General features: G+C 37.7%; 1 long non-coding RNA gene across 3 annotated transcripts; it reads left to right on the forward strand.

Annotated features, from left to right (window-relative positions):
• The first annotated feature begins 944 nt into the window (after nt 1-944).
• LOC110042742 (uncharacterized) lies at nt 945-12,015 on the forward strand. 3 transcript variants are annotated; one of them, XR_016207370.1, is made up of 4 exons: nt 945-1,041; nt 9,923-10,033; nt 10,427-10,614; nt 11,889-12,015. It is a non-coding gene; the product is annotated as an uncharacterized LOC110042742 (long non-coding RNA). The 3 variants fall into 3 exon arrangements; XR_002295920.2 differs by lacking the exon at nt 945-1,041 and adding an exon at nt 7,772-7,904; XR_016207371.1 differs by lacking the exon at nt 945-1,041 and adding an exon at nt 8,691-8,732.
• Nucleotides 12,016-13,843: the final 1,828 nt, after the last annotated feature.

Consider the following 13,843-nt stretch of genomic DNA (forward strand, 5'->3'; position numbering starts at 1 on the left):
ATAAAGTTGATATACAATAAATGGATTGTACAATTTGAAAAATAATTTAATTAAGAATAACCCTATCATTTGCAGTCTTCGCACAATTCGTTATCATTCAATTGACAACTTGGACAACATTTAGTTAATTATGGAGCGATTTTTGTCTGGCCTTAAAATGATTAGCGTGCACACGAACGAAACAACAAACAAACTAACCGGAAGCAATATGATTGGTTTAGCAAACACATGCGAACGCGCGCGGCTTTTGGTTGGTTTAGTTAGCGAACACACAAAGCAATGTTTACGGATGGCGAGTTTCTATTCTCTTCGCATGCGCGCCACTCGCTTTTAAGGATGAAAGCATAATCGAATTCTAAGGCTTTCTATACGTTAAGGTTTGTTTGTTCTAGCGTGCAAGCATAAGTAAGATGTTTATAACTAGTTCCCTTTTTAAGCAAAATTTCCGGACAGAAGACGCCATTTAATTCAGCAACACCAGTACACCGACTTTGGTGGCTAAAACAAAGAGAGATTTCAAACTGTTTCCCGCTTTCACCTACTTTGGTCGAAATTTTCGTTCTCGTTTGTCAAAATGGCCTCAAACAATGATGAACTCAGCTGCGGTCAAACGCAACTTTGCATTGGTAAATAAAACCTTTGCATAATTCACACATTAAAACATTATCATTCAGCGTTAAAAACTCAGTTATGAAACAACACATACAAGTTTTTACTATAAACCCCTATTGTGGCGTTCGGAAATGGAAAATTACGTGAAGCTAAAGTTCTTAGGTGGAAAGTTTGGGACTTTGCGTTGTCGGCCGCCACCTGCCTCTCTTTCTTATAAACTGAATGGATTCTATACTTAGAATTGCAGATATTTGAGTAATGTTTTCAACACCTATGACAAAGGAGAGTCCATTATACAGTTCAATGATAATGAATGTCCGGAAATTTACTGCATCCGAACAGCACAACATATACACTTAGTTTCGTAGCAGAAACGGAATATTTTAACCCCTGAGCTACGTCAGTAAGCAACGGGAAAAACTGCGGAAGGTGGGTTTCAAATTTGAATTTTGTTGTTATCGGTTTGTAAGAAAGTAAAATAGTCTGATTGTAAGCTAAATGAAAAGGATTTCGACAAAGTTTTCCTTGCGTGTTGAAACCAGGTTCTTCTTTTCTATCGCTGTTAGCTTCTGGCAAACAAAAAAAAAAAAAATGAAACTTTCGCTATCTGTTAATTCGATTACCAGCCATATCTGAATTTTAGGTATTTCATCAGTTGTAACACTGTGTATAAAGATTTGCGCATTTCGAAAACTGTTTTGTTGAGTTTCGTTTCATTTTCAGGGGGTTTCATTTATTGTGATGGAAATTAACTGTCAGTCTACAGTCTTCTGCGATAAGGTTGATTCTAACAAAAAATCCGTAAAACCTAAAATAAGACTGCTTTTAAGCATCGAAGGTCTTTTCAGTTGCATAACTAAAAATGCTAGCTAGCATTGCAATCAGATAAGAGTGTAAGCCAATGCAGTCTTTTTCCATCCTAATCACCCTTCTGTATCAGTTAAAGAAATCATCAGCGACAAAAACAATAGCTTCTTAAATTATAATGCAATGTATTGTTAGACGCAGAACAATTCTAGAGACCAGGCTTCGATGTTAATAGGCCAGTCTGCAAACATAAAGTTATATTTTTCTGCTACACACTTTGAGATTTTCCTTCGAGTCAAGATTATTTTTTGTGATCAAACGAAAGTTTCTACCGAAGCTCTACCAAACGTTGAATCTGCGCATTCATTAATACATTTCAACATTAAGGTTTACCAAGAGGAAATGATAACTTGGGTTTAAATTTGCTTTAAATTTTGTCTTACATGCAAAGATGATACTGTGTCTATTTCGTGTCCCTGTTTTAAGCTATAACGAGGCCTCGTGTTTTGCGTTTCTTCTCTGCTTTGATTAATTTTGTTCCTAATGGATTTACGAAAATTAGATTAAAGTGCGAAATCGTGTGAAGCCAAAAGTCTAACTCAAAACGTATATATTGTGAAATTTTAATTAATCTCTTCATATTTAATATTGCACAGCTATTACACACCTAAACGGCAAATGTTTATATAGGTTTGTTCCATTGGAGGTTTCATGTAACTCAGGGTTCAAATGTAAACTAAATAAATGAGGATTTCCTAAACAAGTAGGTTGATTAAGACACTAGCAAACACAATGTTTATCACACCTTTTGTAAACTAGCTATTGACATATCTTTGAAGTTTTCCGCCTTAAACGTCACGCAATAATTAGCTGTTGCTCACTGGATAAAGAAAAGAGAAGCAATTGCGTTGAGCTAAAACAATAACTCAGCCTTGTGGAAAACATCAACGGCAACCTAAAACGCTATATTTGACATTACATAATTATTAAAGTATTACATAAACTGATAGCAAATTTCGTATAAAAGAAATTTTGATTCCCACATTTGAAATTGTCTCTAATTACAATCGAACGTAAATCCACAAATGCGACTGATGAGAATGTTTTAAGTAAAGCATATTATATGTACTCGCTCGAAGCGAAATGGTTGTTTCAGTTTTAATTCCGGTTAATAAGTTTGTCAAATGCGAATCATTTTGTTATGCTCCGGTCCATGACAAGTTGTAAATATTTCTGCTAATACCATTTATTTTTGTAAGAATTAACAATATAGCTCATTTCCTCTTGACCCAAGGCGATATTAAGATATCGAAGAAGTCATAATTACAGCCAGTGAAACATCATTACAGGATCACATGTCACGACTGAGGTGAAATTGGTTTTCACGCTACGCGGACCTATCCAGAAAAAAAGCCATTAAAGGCCTTGATGGAAATAATGAAAATACACCAAACCAAACCAAACGAACAAACAAACAAACAAACAATAAAACAAAACAATGACAACAACAAAACAAAAACAAAAAAGGAGCAAATCAGCAGTGTGGTCATATATTAAAATGTTCAAAATTGCATCGTGTTAGTAATATATTGTCATAAATAGGCTAGTTGGGATTATGAAAAGTTTGACAATCTAGGCGGATCTTTGTTCACGCCGGTAATTTTCCAATGTGAGAAAGAAACATTTCAGTGTGTGGGCATTTTCCATTTCACTAAAAGTTGAGGAGCTTTCGAGACGGGTGCAAATGGTATGCAGAATTCCTAGGAAAGATTTCGGCAAATTCAAAAATTGTTGAATTTGTGAATGCGAGCCATTTAACCGAAAATCAAATGAAACGGAAATTTTTTGGGAAGTTTTGGGATACCTCACAAGGATGACCTCTTTTCTAAACTTCCAAAAATGCTGTTCCATTCGCCACTCGAACAGGCTGGAAATACAATTAATAAGCACTTAATGACTGGCATGGCGCCAAGGGAAACAGTGAGTTTTGTTTCCCGAGACCCTCAATGTACCCCGAAGCTTTTGTCATGTAAATGCGCCTAGTTAGCATTGGAACACATTTGATTTACACAACAAAAGCAGTGAGGTCTTTATCAAAACAAGGTCACCTCCAGCCTTGCTGTCATCCAAAGGCCAGGTCACTGAGCAGACAACTACAAAATGGTCTATTTCAATAACCGTTAATAACTTTTTCAGATTTAAGTGAAAGCTGCCAGACCGTGCGACTGTCCTGAAATTTATCCGGTAGCAATTTGATATTGTGGTTGGAACAATAGGCATGCATGTCAATACATCGGCAGCCGTATTTTGTCGTGTACATTTTTCCAAATTTGGAATTTTGTTGTTTTTGTGAACAAAATCTCATGCAGTTGTTGTCTTTTATAGGTCTTTTAAACATCAGTTTATTGATTTTAATACGTTTTGAGTTATCTTTGGTGGTTTTCTGACGTACTGCGGAAATATCAGTTGAAAAATCCAAAATGGAGGAACCAAAACAGCATGCACGTATATTAACATATCACGTAATTACCACGTGACATGACGCCATCAGATCATGTTACTTGCATCAAAGGAAACATTTTTGGACTTACTAAATGTCCTCTGTGTTTAAGTAACTTAAGAAATTCGTCATGATTAAATAACTTTAAAGTTACGGAGGGTGGTGGAATCCGCTGATCTTACTGGTCAGTTATTAAAAGGATCGAAGAAAGCTTATGTCAGAATATCGTGTGACTTAAAATTTTTGCTTAATTTTGCGGATCGGCAGTTTTTTGTACTTTGCGGGAACTAAGTTTTGATTTTGTGAAAGACTGGTTTTTCGTGCTGGGTATCAATTTTTCGCGATTTTCAGAATATCGCGTTTATTTGAAATACAGTGGAAGCTCTCTTAAAGGACACTCTCCAAAGCGGACCGCTCTGCTAAAGACCGCCTTCCCAAACCCCCATTTGATCTGCCATAGTATTTATTCATTCCCGTGAGCAGACATTCTCGTAAGCGTCCACGGACAATTGTAGGGCTTACAATCTAGACTTTTCCTTTGGTCATTTCACATTGTAAGCTCCCGTAAATGGACACTTCAAAGGAATTGGGCCTGACTTTGAAAGATACTTATAAACATTTGTAAACTGTATCACTGCTTTTTCTTGCAGTGACTGTTTAAGCCGATGATGATGCTAGCTGCAATTATGATTTGTTCTTTAGTCACTAAGGGCCAGTCCTATTACTACAGCACACAGTACTGTTTACATGCAATAATCGCCATTATCGCGGTATTGCATTAGGCAATAAAACAAAGAATAATGATAATAATTTGGTGGTATTTTTGCATTCCCAATGTTACTTGTAAGCTGGGCAAGCTCCCATAAGCGGCCTTCTTTCCCTTACAACTCTAGTGGCCGCTTACGAGAACTATTCTCGTAAGCAGCTAGCTCCAGTTATGGACTGCTGTTTCGCGCCCCCGGGGGTGTCCGCTTACGTGGGCTTCCATTGTACAACATTTTCGGCTTTTTTTTATAGCACTACACGGTAATTTCGCGGGAACTTTTATTGCGGTTCGTGGAAAGAACCACAAAAATAGATATTAGAACTCGCATGTCGTGCTACACGGTAGGGTATAGGAGTTACTGTTCCCAAGAAATTTGAGCCCGATGTATGTAGTATGCAATATGCCCTCTTCGTGGAAGTTCGAATGCTCATGAGACAAAATGTAAAAATGCTCGTGATACTAATGAAAAATCGACTACTATTCAATCAATAAAAACTTTGGATTTCAACTGTCATTGAAATTTTGACCTGTTCCCTTCATACTCACCTATATCGAATATTTTTTTTCTTTTTGAACAGTACCACTAATGGCAAATTTGAACAATACATACTGAAAGATGCTAAGATTTTTTTGAGCTAAACTCTTCAAATCTTAAGGAGGCATCTTGTAATTGCATTAACAATCAAAGAGAACGTCTGAATCACTGTATTATTTCTACATGTTGACTGACTCAAACAAACCTTCCATTTTCAGCGGCCGATACTCTTGTATTAGAATTGGGTTTCATGGTTGAGTTGAATCTTACCCACAGCTTAAAATTTCCACTTCTCAAAATTAGATTCCTGAACAGAAAATTACGTCAATTTTGACCACAAATTGACGAACCCTATCTTGGATATCAAAGCAACAAAAAAGCGCTCTGAGAGCCAATAAATCATTGCAATAAATTAGCCAGCTCTATTAGTTTCTTTCATACTGTTTGTTAATCATCAAAGTAGAAACTGCTTTGCCTTGCTAGCTATCGTCTAGTTGTAGGGATATGACATAAGCCGGATATTTACAATTTTCAGAACTAGAAACTTAACTTATTTCGGGGAGCAGGGATGGTGCAGTGGTGAGAGCGCTCGCCTTCCATCAATATGGCCCGGATTCGATTCCGGCCCAGTTCCATGTGTAGCTTGAGTTTGTTGTTGATTTTCTCCTTGCTCAGAGGGTTTTTCTCCGGGTACTCCAGTTTTCCTTCCTCCACAAAAACCAGCACTGCAAATTCCAATTCGACCAGGATAGAGGACTCCCGTGAAAACCAGAGAAGGCTGACGTGGCTTCCTTTCTAAAAGTTGTAATTTATTCAGAACACTAGCTGTGTTCAGGTTTAAAACACTTACATCAATCTTTACCCACTGTAGACCAAATTGGGCGTTGTTTATAGTTTAGAATTCGGTACAAGCACTGAGGTCAGCGGGACACAAACGATAAAGAGAGAAAAGCTCTGAAACTCAATTTCTTTATCAACCAAATAATGCAATTCAAAATTATTTCTGTTCCAATTTCTTTTTTTGTAATAAAGTTGAACTTCCTGGTAACAAGGTAATAGGAAATATGCCGTACTAGTTGTGGAACTATTCTAATGTAATACGAATTAACTCTTGTAAGAATTAGCAAGGAATACACGGGTTTGTTTCAAAGTATCAAATATTGTAAAGTTATGTTTGATTTAAGAATAAAATCATGTAAAATAATGTTTTGAAAACACTCCCTCAGTAATCGTACAAAACAGTGGAATTTATTCGTTTATTACAGATCAAATATTTCAAAGAAATTGAGCCGATTAGATAAAGCTTACATCAGGCATTAAAGCCGTAGGGAATGGTTGAAAATTTTCACGGGAGAGAAATATCCATACAGAAGTTGATATAGTTATCTCGATGATCACAGTTTTTTATAAGCAGATTTTATCTTGCTCAATAATGAAAAATAAACACTTCTAGGTGAAAATCGCGGTCGTTGAGTCGAAACGAGAAGCAGATAACACAAATTCCAGATTTTTCTATTTAAAATTCGACAGTTCCACTTTATGAATATTTTCAGTAAATGGTTTATACTGATTTTGAGGTTTATCGTCCATTTAGTCGGATGTAGATCACTTTGGGTCTTTAATTAAAATCCCTTTTTTGCACTACACAAAAAGCGTTTAGATTTTGATCAAAAATTAAATCAATTTCACACTCGAGAACCAATGAAAACGCTGTGAGTGAATTGTAGATTACAAGTTAATCGTCTGGTTGGTCTTGTACGTGTTGTACCCTTATAATGTAAATTAAAGAATAATTATTCACTGATTAAGTAATAGAGACTTGTGACTTGACCATCCAGGAGTTTTGATTTATTTTAGTCTTTGTAAAATTCAGTAACATGTAGCAGTTTTTTTGGAATTATGAAACGCCTTGGCTTTTACGCCATCATCATATTGTGTCACGTTCAACTTTTAGTTCAACATTTTGCGATGGCTGATTAAAAAAAAGTGACGGAAAGATCTGAGGAAAGAGGAAATTATTTTAAATGCCGGATAGGTTTGCGGCAAATTTCGATATCGGGGCAAAAATCAAGCGAATAGAAAAATTCATTTGTCTCATAAAAAAATGATAACAAATGACAACCGTGTAGTCAAAAACCAATTTGAGTGTTTTCACCGAGAAAGATGAAGCACTGTTATTTTTTTTACAGGAGAAAATATTAAAAAAATAAAAATATCTCCCTAGAACTATGACGCTTAAATTTAATGAAGAATCAATCGTAATTTTCAACCCAGGCAAACAGGAATTTGGAGTAAAAACATCTGAAAAAACTGTTTCGTGCGCTCTGAGTTGTAACTGATTTCTCTGGACTAATTTTCGTGTTTACCAAAGATCGTATTAAGATCCATTTTGACCGAAACCATCCTTTCACGAGCTAGATACCGTTCGACAAGACCGGAATTTGCTTCACTTTAAAAATGCTTCGAGCGTATTTAAAGTGAGAAACCTAGCTGATAAAATCTACAATTCCGGGAAGGTTCAAGATGCATTTTTCAAATGCAGATTAAGTTTGCGGGAAGAGATTTTAGTATAAATACATTAATTGTGCCAGCGTTGAAGCATTTGTTTGTAGCCTTCCATCTCTCTTCGACAGTCCACTAGCTGTGTGAATTCGACAGAGCGTGCTTTTGTAAACTCTGAAGAGGTTTGTATACTCCGATATTTTTAGTCATATCTATTCTTATTTCAGGGGGAAGAGTTGCGACTTTTCCTATTACACAGTGCTAACTATACCCCGTAAAGTAACTTGTTATGATGAATATTTTGCAACGATACAGATAGGAAAAAACAAGACGAAGCAAATAGTTTCAGTATACGCTGATATGGGTGATATGGGCCGAGTGCCAGTTGCAACGGGGCAGATATTTCAGAGCTAGTGCATGAAATCGAAGGCATGTTTGACTGAGTTATCTAACCTAACGTTATCTCTTAGAACAACACTCGAGGTGGAAAAACACTGATTGAAGGAAATGTTAATGTAATTTTCGAAACAGAATTTCTCTAGCTCTAGATCATCGAAAATGCTTGAGAAAGCTGCTTTCATACAATTTATCTCCAATCAAGTTTAGGGAAGGAGTGTATTTTCCACAAAAGTATATATAAGAACCTAGGTGAGCTATTGATTTGCGAAGATTTAGCTCAGTTCAGTCGCATTATGTTACGAAAAACCTATAATGTCCGAGTTTTTGCGTTTACTTTATGCATGGCCCTTCTAAAACCCTAACTGTAAATAGAATTTGAGTTCAGTTTAATCTTTCCTTACGTTCAGAAAAAACTCTTAACTGCGTTTTGGTTGCGCAAACTTGAAATCGTGTTTCACGATACGTCGAGCTCTGCAAATATGTACTAAATATACATTGAAATAAACCTTAATTTTACTCTATGATCTAGGGTAATTCTAATCTTCTTTATCAATACCTTTTCAGATCGTTCCCAGCGTGTAAACGAAAAGTTAAATTTGATTAGTTTGGTGGTCAGAGAATTTCCATCTTCAGAATTTAACAAATAAACTTTTTATATCCTCAGAAATTCTTCATTTTAACCATTTGCAGAAGAACAAAAATGTTATTCAAATTACAAATACATTTATAGTTTTTAGTGAAGTTCCCTCTATATTCCTAAAAAGCATTCTCTTCTCAGCAAACTGCTCTTTGAATCTCCAGATTTTCTCTCACGATTTATATGTAACTATATATCTCGCGCCGAACGAAGTTCGATCGTGTCAAAGTCCCTGAAAACATGTATAGGTTTAACTTGGAAACATTCCCGGCCCTCTTGTAACTTCAATTTCTTTTCTATTCAAACTCTCAGGCTCAATAATATAGGTTACTTTCGATATCTTAAAATTCAGTTGATAGTGAGGCTTAGAGGACACAAACAAAGGGAACTGAATGACCTTTTTCCATAGAACTGAATGACATGTTTATTCATTTCTTTTGTTTGTGTCCTCTAGGCCTCGCTATCAAGTTGAATTTTAATGTATCGAAAGTGTCCTTAAGTTTGCTATACATCAACTCTTACGATCTCTACCCTTTAATAACATCTGGGGCCTGTTTCTCGAAGGTCCAGAAAAGTTTTCGCACCCGAAAAGCCGTAGCAGCGCCGTAGCAAAATGTCAAACTTTATGACTTCAGGGCTATTTTATGGACATACTCTTAATACGAGCAGACGTTCTCTTCATACAAGAACTTTCAGTCGTATACACCTCTCTGTCTTTAAATACCGATTAACTAAAAATGGCTTTGCGGACCCGAAATGTTTCCGGGGCTTTCGAGAAACGAGCCTCTGGCCTGAAAAAGGTGGCCCATTCGGGTGGAGCCTACCCGTACATCCCATAATATAATAAGTAGTACTCTCCAAGCTCCCCGCCCCCGGCCCTCGGGAACCAATAAAAGCCGGAGACGGGAACTTCCGTTATCTCTTAGTTTGTTCAACCGAATTCTTCTTGGTGCATTGTCCCACATTTTTTCTAATGTAGGTCTACAAAATCAAACATAATTATCGGATTTCGTACCGTTTCAATCTGCAATAGTCGCTATTTTCGTCCGCTAGCTTAGTTAAGTATTCCCGGATCACTGCAAACGAGAATTCAAGCGATTGTAAAAGGGTCAACCAAAGGACAAACTTTAATCAATTATTGTTTGTTTTTCTTCTTTTTGTCAGCTTGACAAAAAACAATGGCTGGAAAACTGCTGATTCTTTGCTTTGTGTTGGCGATGGTCACCATTGCAACATGCAAACCTCGAAATCCTTTTGCGGGACTTTTCCGAAGAGGTAAGCTTGTAATAGCCGAAATTGAGAAGAGTTTCTGATACTACGAAGACTACGTACTTTGGTGAGTTTTGGAACTAAATTACAAAGGTAGTGGTTAATAGGAATATCTGCTACCAACCTGTAATTCCCGACTGACCAGTTGTTACATAACTGCAGTTCGCGCGAATGATCCTGTTCACTGAACTAAGAGTATTTTCGTGAACTGGTGTCATTCGATTTACTAAGTTTTTCGCAGTTTGATTGGCACGGTTTCAAACGGAATTCATCAGAAGTTGTATAAAAGATGTGAAGAACTTTCCTAGGTGAAAACGACAGTAAAACTCACGCTGGTGCTTTGTTCATTTACTCAGTCAATAGTTCTGAGTTTATTCAGTCCACATCTGTTTTACACAGACTATATGATGATGCTCGAAAATGAGAAACGCGCGCCTGGTGTCTGTCAGGAGATGAGCTGGTGTTCTACCCTCGCTAACTGTTATGGGAGTGACGCGGGAGGAAGCTATGTGCAAACACCTGGAAACTGCGGACCAAGCACAGTCTGCTGCACCTACTTTGAAATGTGATACCTACACAGATAGGAGGTACGAATTCAATACCAAAATAAGCCTAACCTACAAGCCCTCCTTCATATATATCTTTCCTAGGGGTTGAGAGCACGCTAGCGCGTGTCAGCGTCATCTCCCACGAGAAGATGTGACGCGCGAGGGCTCAGTGATTTTCAAGCGCGCACGCTCGAGTAACCTCAGGGGGTCGGCCACAACCTGGGTTCCTAATTTGTAAGAAATGAGGTTGGTTGACACACTCTCGGACTAACCTGAGGAAAAGTAATCGATGGAGTACTCATAGTCTAGATTACGAACTCACTTTATCACAGTAATTTGTTCAATTCTACGTCAGGGTGCCTTGTTAGGCTAGGAGGGTCTGGTCCGTTCTCAGTTAAATTTTCGGCGATTTCTCAGTTCTCAGTTCAAGTTTCTCAAGCCAATCGTCAGGTATCAGTGAATTTTGCGGATTTCAGATCTCACTATCAGTTAACAAAACAAGTCACTTCTCAGCTAAAAGTGAAAATATTGAAAAGTCCTCAGCAGGAACCCATGATCTGTCCTCAGTTATTATGTAACATCATCTACACTCTCTAGTGGACTAAAACAGTCGGAACTTACTCCGGTTTTTATAGCATGAGCTGACTAAGATTTTTGTACAGTTGCCACAAATGGTTTTTTTTCGGGATGATAGTTAATGATCAATTAGACAAGACCTATATGTACTTTCAGAAAAGCAAAGCGGAAACCCCGGGGGGGGGGGGACTCCCGTATAAAAAAGGACGGGGATGCTCCTCGTACCAAGATCTTGTTTTGCGGGCGTGGCTTTAATTTTTTTCCCCTACAGAGGTACCTATTCTAAAACAAAGCATTGTGCAAAAGCTCCCGATGTTGACCTTTTGAGGCTGAAAACTCTAAGAGGTACCAAGACCGCGGCTTTTGTAACCCCTGAAACGTACGATGAGCACCGTTCTTTTTACATGGAAGTCCCCCCCCCCCCCCCACCAGGCTAAAACATTTTGAGATCGCACTATACAATTTGCTGACTCTTTTCTAACTGTAATTAACCTTTACACAAAATGCATTGTAGATTCTGTCAGGTCTGTCAGCTTGCAGATCAAACAAAACAAAAAAGCAAAAACAAAATCAAAACAAAAAAACTACAAAATGATCAGTTTGAAGTATCTTTTTGCACGCCTCTAGACACAGTAAATGCACATGTTTTAGCGGTCTAAAAGTGGTATTTTCACAACAAAAATCACGATATGGTTGGGTCATAGAAGGCCAGTAACCTCTCTCTTCTATTTGCACAGATATCCCCGAGAGGCCCTACCTGAGGAACCGGTATTCACAGAAAAATGTAACGTGTAGTGGTGGAAAGTGTCGATCTTTTTAATGTAGTTCTACCCTTAACCACGCAATAAAGAACGGAATAAAATTGCTTTGTGTGATATCTTGTGGAGTCGCAAGTTTGAACCCCGGCTTAGTGACTGTGCCCCTTTATAACAAAGTGCTTGTTGTGTATTTGGGTTCAGAGTACTACTATAGAGTACGCAATGAATCGGGACAAGTGTTTTACACAACTGCGTTATTAGAACTGAACAAAACTAATCTATGTGCAGAAATATAAAGGTGTTATCACGTGACTGTGATTCAGGGTGTGCTAACCAGTGATTACAGGATTACAGATTCTCTAACAAATAACGAATACTACAGTGCCCGTAATGGCGAGCGATATATTCTTGGGCAGGCCAAATTCACGGGAAAACGCGTTTAGAACAAAACTCCGAAATGACGACATCCCTATTTAACGAACCCCGATTTAACGAAATCCAGGTAAAACGGACTCCGATATGATGAAATCTTAGTTTAACGAATCGAACACAATCAGACAACTCAAACTAAAAATATACCCCAATATAACTAGTGATGGTTAACACGCCACCTTCAGTGTTGAAGACAGGACTGACAGATCGATGCAGAAGGAACTTTTCGGTCAACAGCTCAATATGTTGGTACACGCCCTTATCATGGCGACGTGTGAAGGCGTACAATGTAACATTGTTTAATTTTGAAGCAAAAAGACAAACCAACTCCGATATAACGAATGCTATGGTAGTTTTCCCACACATTGGCCGTACTGGGGCTGGGTTTATAATGAACCCCCGTTATAATAAACCATAAGTCATTTCTTAGTCTGACACTCAGTTATATCGGTCGCACTGTTAACCTACAATCGTGGACAAAAGTCCTTGGGACACTTATGTAATTTGAATTGAAGTAGTCGCGTCTGGCGTGTGCGCAAAAGCACCAAAAGTGCAAATTTGTCCCAAGACTTTTGTCCATGATTTTAAATATACTTACCATTGCTTGGTAAGTGTTTTCGATGCTATGGACCTTTCATCAAAACGTTTTGTAATAACCCCTGCAGTACTTCGTTCGATTGTAGGCATTTTACGATTAAATTTTCTATCACCACAAGACAGCGTTAGGGGTTAGAAAGTTAATCCCCTATAACTAAGATAATCCCTCTCGGGTTATTATTAGATAACTCGTAAGTTTATCCCAGAAATAGCCAATCCGGAGACGCGGATGTTGCCCACTTGGACAGCCCGGGTGACTAAACATGCATATTTTTCCTCTACGGAAATATCCACGCAACGCGCATCGTAACATTATTCGCAGGAGATCTGGGAATTGTATCTTAAAAAAAACTTAAGAGAATACAAGGTAAGGCCTACATGTGTGATTACTTCTTACCTTTCACAGTCTCTTGATCACCATAGTTACATAGTTATTGATAGTTATAGTGCGAGATTGATTCATTTCTACTCCGTTTGGTTGATTCGAATTTGAATTCCATCTTTATTACACAAGCTAGATCTCTTGTAAATTCAATTCGTTTCTTATTTTACAACTTAATGCCTGATGAGTTGATGTTTCGTATCATCTTTTTATGCTGGTAGCCAGGGAACAAGTTAGTTAGCTAGGAATATGAACGTAAAGTAATATTTGATGATACAGTTTAGTTTTTCAGGTGTTCATGGCTGCTTTTGTTCTCTGTTACACTGTGACTATAATGTAAGAGACAAACTTTGTCTCCGGCTAATTTCATGTCCATTTCTCCTAAGCTTAGGCCAAGCCAAATGAAATTAAGTGCGACCATGACAAATTAATTTTCTCTGTACTCTTTGCATGCCTACAATATCCCGTAAAGCATTGCAACTCGCTGTCTGGACCCCAGTCTGTTCTCGGCCAGCCAGTAATA

The sequence above is a fragment of the Orbicella faveolata genome, unplaced genomic scaffold (assembly GCF_042242905.1).
Source record: "Orbicella faveolata isolate gen_17 unplaced genomic scaffold, um_ofav_v1 contig_2, whole genome shotgun sequence".
Classification (NCBI taxonomy): Eukaryota; Metazoa; Cnidaria; class Anthozoa; order Scleractinia; family Merulinidae; genus Orbicella; species Orbicella faveolata.